Consider the following 5,296-nt stretch of genomic DNA (forward strand, 5'->3'; position numbering starts at 1 on the left):
TCTTTCTTTCGCTTTTACAACGAATTTATTTCGTCCTAAATGTTACATGGAAGTTACGACGAATCTTGCATTACGACGGGCGTTTTACAACGAAACGCTATTCCTTGTTAATTCGTTGTAACCCTTCTATTACAACGAATTAACAAGGAATATGACCCTTGTAATAAATATGTTTTCTTGTAGTGATAGGAGATTGTATTCAAAAAATCTAGACTGAATCGGTAATATAGTTAGTTTTTGTACAAATATCTGAATTCGTTTCAGATACATTTGTTATTTAGATTTTTAGGTTCATACACATCAAAACAGAACTCATCCATACCTTGAAAAACCTAACTCAAGATCCACATGAATTTTATAATATTCAAACAAAGCTAAATTAAAAAAAAAAAACGATATCCAAATTTTTTTTTCATGTTTAACTGATTTTATAAACTAATAAAAAAGTTTTTTTCTATGTATTTGATAAAATTAAGTGAAATATAAATTATTTAGTATAATAATTATATATGTTTTTAAATAATTTTCATTTATACTGCTATTAATATTTTCAAACAATACCAAAAAATATTTCAATTGTAATTATATAGATATCATCTCGTGATGATTAATTGACTATACTCTTTACACTAATATCTCTAAAATACGTCTCGTTACTTGTTTCTACGTACGTTGGATTATTGAGATTTATGGAGAGATATCTTTTGAACTAGTGTTTAAAAACCTGATTAAAATCAGTACTGGGATGTAATATATGTTAACCGCAATTCTCAAGCCTGTCTCACAGTTGTCAGTTGAATGAAAATGGCTTTCAGTAATATCCATATACAAATTGCTAATTAACACAATTCACTTTACAATTGCAAGTGTTTTTAATCACTATATTTTCACGAAATATAGAAATTTGATTCAAAAAGAGTTAATGTCTTGTTTTAAAACAACTGAAGTTATTTAAAACCAACTATATAATTTATAAGAAATATCAATTTACAACAAATAATTTAAACTGACATCAGTATCACTAAAACTAGACTCATTTTTTTAAACATATGATATACTCAAAAGTTATATACTCTCTCTGTTTCATTTTTTTTTAACGCAATACTCATTCCGTTTCATAAAGTTACATATTCTAAAAAAAATTATTTAAAAAATATAGCTTTTGCATTAATGCATGTTTTATTAACTAAATGCAAATTTCAAAAAACTTTATTGCACTTATTGAATTTTTATTGGCTTAAAATTATAGAAAAAATAAACACATAAAATTATGCAAATTTAATGTGTTCTATTAAAATGTGTAAAAAATCTAAAATATGTAACATTTTGAAACAAATGGAGTATATAAATATCAAAATTATATATTCAAAGATAATATCAACAAATTTGAACTTTCCAAGTTATCCTTTAAATGTGGTTTAAAACCACTGCTTAAAACCAGTGGTGATCATTACAAACTGAAGAGTAACGAGTGAAACATATAAGCCAAAAATTGAATAGTGGTCCATCATCTTATCTTAGCTAATAAACTCTTATCTTAGAATGTATATTAACCAATAATTTCTTACAATTTATCTGTTCATATTCACTCTAAATTCACCTAACACACACTCATCCGTTATGTGTCTCCACACCCTTTTATACAAACAAAACAAAAAGATCAAATTATCAAACACATTCAGAAATAAGGAAACAGTTTCCCAAAGCACAGGGGCTCCATTTCAATAATAACTATTAAAAAAAAAAATGAAATAAAGACACATCATCATCTGATTCATGAACCTCTTCTCTCCATCCTCCAACTATAAATACATCGTCTCTACACATTCTCTTCTCTCATCGCTCTCATTAGCAATCACACACGATCAACACACTCAGAGCTTAAAAACAGAGTAAGCAAAAATGCCTTCTCTTGAGAACTCTGTAACTGTAATCTCAAGGAGCAGAGTCTTCCCTGACCAAAAGTCAACGCTCGTTGACCTAAAACTCTCCGTCTCCGACCTCCCCATGCTCTCTTGCCACTACATCCAAAAAGGCTGCCTCTTCACGCGCCCTCATCTCCCTCCGCACGCGCTTCTCTCCCACCTCAAGCACGCTCTCTCTCTAACCCTCTCCCACTTCCCTCCTCTCGCCGGCCGCCTCTCCACCTCCGAAGACGGCCACGTCTTCCTCTCCTGCAACGACGCCGGAGCAGATTTCGTCTCCGCCGCCGCGAAATCCGTTGCGTCAGCGACGTGATCGAGGGAATCGACGTTCCGGACGTCGTCAAGGAGTTTTTCACTTACGACAGGACGGTGAGCTACGACGGGCATAACAGACCGATCCTAGCCGTTCAAGTGACTGAACTAAACGACGGCGTTTTCATCGGTTGCTCCGTGAACCACTCCGTCACTGACGGAACGTCGCTGTGGAATTTCATTAACACGTTCGCTGAGGTGTCGAGAGGAGCTGGGAATGTGACACGTCATCCAGATTTTACGCGGGAATCCGTGCTAATCTCACCGGCCGTGCTGAAAGTACCTCAGGGTGGGCCCAAGGTGACGTTCAACGAGAACGAGCCGTTACGGGAGCGGATTTTCAGTTTCAGCAGGGAGCAGATTCTTGAGCTGAAAGCTATGGTGAACAAGAGGAAAACCTGGACGGTGGATAACGGCGTTGAGATGTTGGGGAAGCAGAGCAACGACAAAATTAACGGAAAAGAGAACGGTAAACTAACGGAAATGTTGGAGAGTTTGTTACTGCGAAACGACGCCGTTTCGAAGACAGGGAACAAGCTGGAGATCTCGTCGTTTCAGTCTCTATCCGCTTTGCTCTGGCGAGCGATCACTCGAGCGAGGAAGCTTCCGAGCACCAAAACGACGACGTTTCGCATGGCTGTCAACGTTCGCCACCGTCTGAGCCCGAAACTGGATCCGGAGTACTTCGGAAACGCGATCCAGAGCGTTCCGACGTTCGCGACGGCGGGAGAGGTTCTCTCTCGGGATATACGGTGGTCCGCGGATCAGCTCAACCAGAGCGTGGCGGCTCACCAAGACGGGAAGATTCGAGACACTGTGGCGGATTGGGAGGCGAATCCGAGGTGCTTTCCTCTCGGGAACCCCGACGGAGCGTCGGTGACTATGGGGAGCTCGCCGAGGTTTCCGATGTACGATAATGATTTCGGGTGGGGGAAGCCGGTGGCGGTTAGAAGCGGGCGGGCGAATAAATTCGACGGGAAGATCTCTGCGTTTCCGGGGAGGGATGGAAACGGGAGCGTTGATTTGGAGGTGGTGCTGGCGCCGGAGACGATGGCTGGGATAGAAACTGATGGCGAGTTTATGCGTTACGTGTCGAAGAAGTAACGGAATTGATGTAATAACGTAACGGTTTGCTTTTTTTTTTTTTTTCTCATAATCTTGTGTCTGAAGAACTTAACAATGTAATATTGTAATGAAATTCTGTAAGTTGACTCCATAATGTTATACATATGTTACATTTCAGTTTGGCGTTACAAGCTTTTGCGTTGATCTGTACAATGTCCTTGATGACCTAGATAGAGACAAATCATCTTTAAGCGATCTGACAAACTCTTCTCAGAATCTATTAAGCTCATGTGTTTGTCAAGGAAAATGTGCTGTTAGTTTTGGTGCCTAAACCTCAGAGCTTTTCTATCTCTATTTGACCCCTTAGGGTAGCCCCATCGGTAAGATATCCATTTACAGGTTCTAGATCATAAGTAACTTTTAATTCAAAATAGAAATTAAGGCCACTAGGAAAGAAACACGTGATGAATTGAGGTTTAGGACCGGTGTTAAGAAGAGCTTGTTTAGGACCTGTCTTTCTCTTTTTCCTCTTTTTTTTTTTTTTAATATTAATTTTTTGTTTGGAAATTGGGTTAATCATGCCCTAAAAACCGTGTCTTCGGTTAATGTGTTTTTGATTTATTTTTAAATGAAAATTAGCTTAAGAAACTCACTAAAAGACCCCGATAATGATGAATGCAATGCAATAACTTAAACACGAATGCAATGCAACACAACTAACTCTACACCCCAGTCTCACCCCGAGACCCTAAACACAAACTCTGCGACAGTATAGACTCAATCCTAGACTCGACTACACTAAAAATAAAACCCTCAAAGGACGGAGCCTCTTGCTACACATCTCGGGATCCCTTCACACCACGGAGCCCTAACCTCTCCACCCTGAACACTCCCGACCACAAACACACAAGTTACATGTCCGGGAAACATCACTAGGGGAATCGGGCTTCTCCCAATCTAACCCGAGCCGCATCGTCATGCAGCACTTATCCATGGGCGCGACCCACTTCACGTGACAAGTTGTGGAGAGTAGGTCACTCCACCACTGAAGAATTGGGTCTCTCCCAATCTAACCCCATGGTCCACGCACATCATCGGAGAATCGGGCTTCTCCCAATCTAACCCCGAGACGGCCACACACTAACAAGCATTAGTCTAGATGCAACACAACACAAACTAGCATGAGGGAGCTCCACCTCTAACCTCCATGCGACACATCTAGACTGAATGCAAGACACACACATACACACTCGCCCTAGTCTAGACCAAAACACACGACATAACTAGCATGAGGAAGCTGCACTTCTAACCTCCATGCAACACCAAGTCTAGACTCGACATAAAAACGACTCAAGCGAGTGACGCACTAAACAACTACCCGGCATAAGAGAGAGTCTTACTCAAATCTCTATGCAAACCCCAACTACACTACATGCAATGCATATGAACCAGCATGAGAGAGTTCCCCTCAAATCTACATGCGACACAACACCTTAACATATGCAACTACAAAACTAACAATGCATGCAATCTAACAACCTAACAACCCAATGCATATCAACAACAACAAGACAAGACATGCAATAACCATAACTATAACATGCAATATAATTAAACACTCAAGCGTGAGGTCTACCAACTCCCACACGCACACACATAAACCGCAAAGGCGATTCAAGGTCATGAACCCCCACGGTTCAAGCTCTCCAACCTGCACACACACGGGGTTAGTAATGTAGAATTCTTCCTGAGACAAATAGCGCTTTGACTATCACAAAGCAACACATACTTTTCTTGCTTGAAACCGATCTATTCACAGAAGTTATTCATCCACAACAGCTCTTTACAAGCTTCAACTGCAGCAATGAACTCTGCCTCAGTGGTAGATAATGCAACACACTTTTGCAACCTTGACTGCCATGCCACAGCTCCACCCGCAAATGTTACCAAGTAACCCGAAGTAGATTTGCTAGAATCAGCATCTCCCGACATGT

The 5,296-nt window shown here is 40.1% G+C and overlaps 1 pseudogene; it reads left to right on the plus strand.

Moving 5' to 3' along the window:
• The first annotated feature begins 1,704 nt into the window (after positions 1 to 1,704).
• LOC106337276 lies at positions 1,705 to 3,479 on the plus strand (annotated as a pseudogene).
• Positions 3,480 to 5,296: the final 1,817 nt, after the last annotated feature.

The sequence above is a fragment of the Brassica oleracea genome, chromosome C4 (genome assembly GCF_000695525.1).
Source record: "Brassica oleracea var. oleracea cultivar TO1000 chromosome C4, BOL, whole genome shotgun sequence".
NCBI classification, from domain to species: domain Eukaryota; kingdom Viridiplantae; phylum Streptophyta; class Magnoliopsida; order Brassicales; family Brassicaceae; genus Brassica; species Brassica oleracea.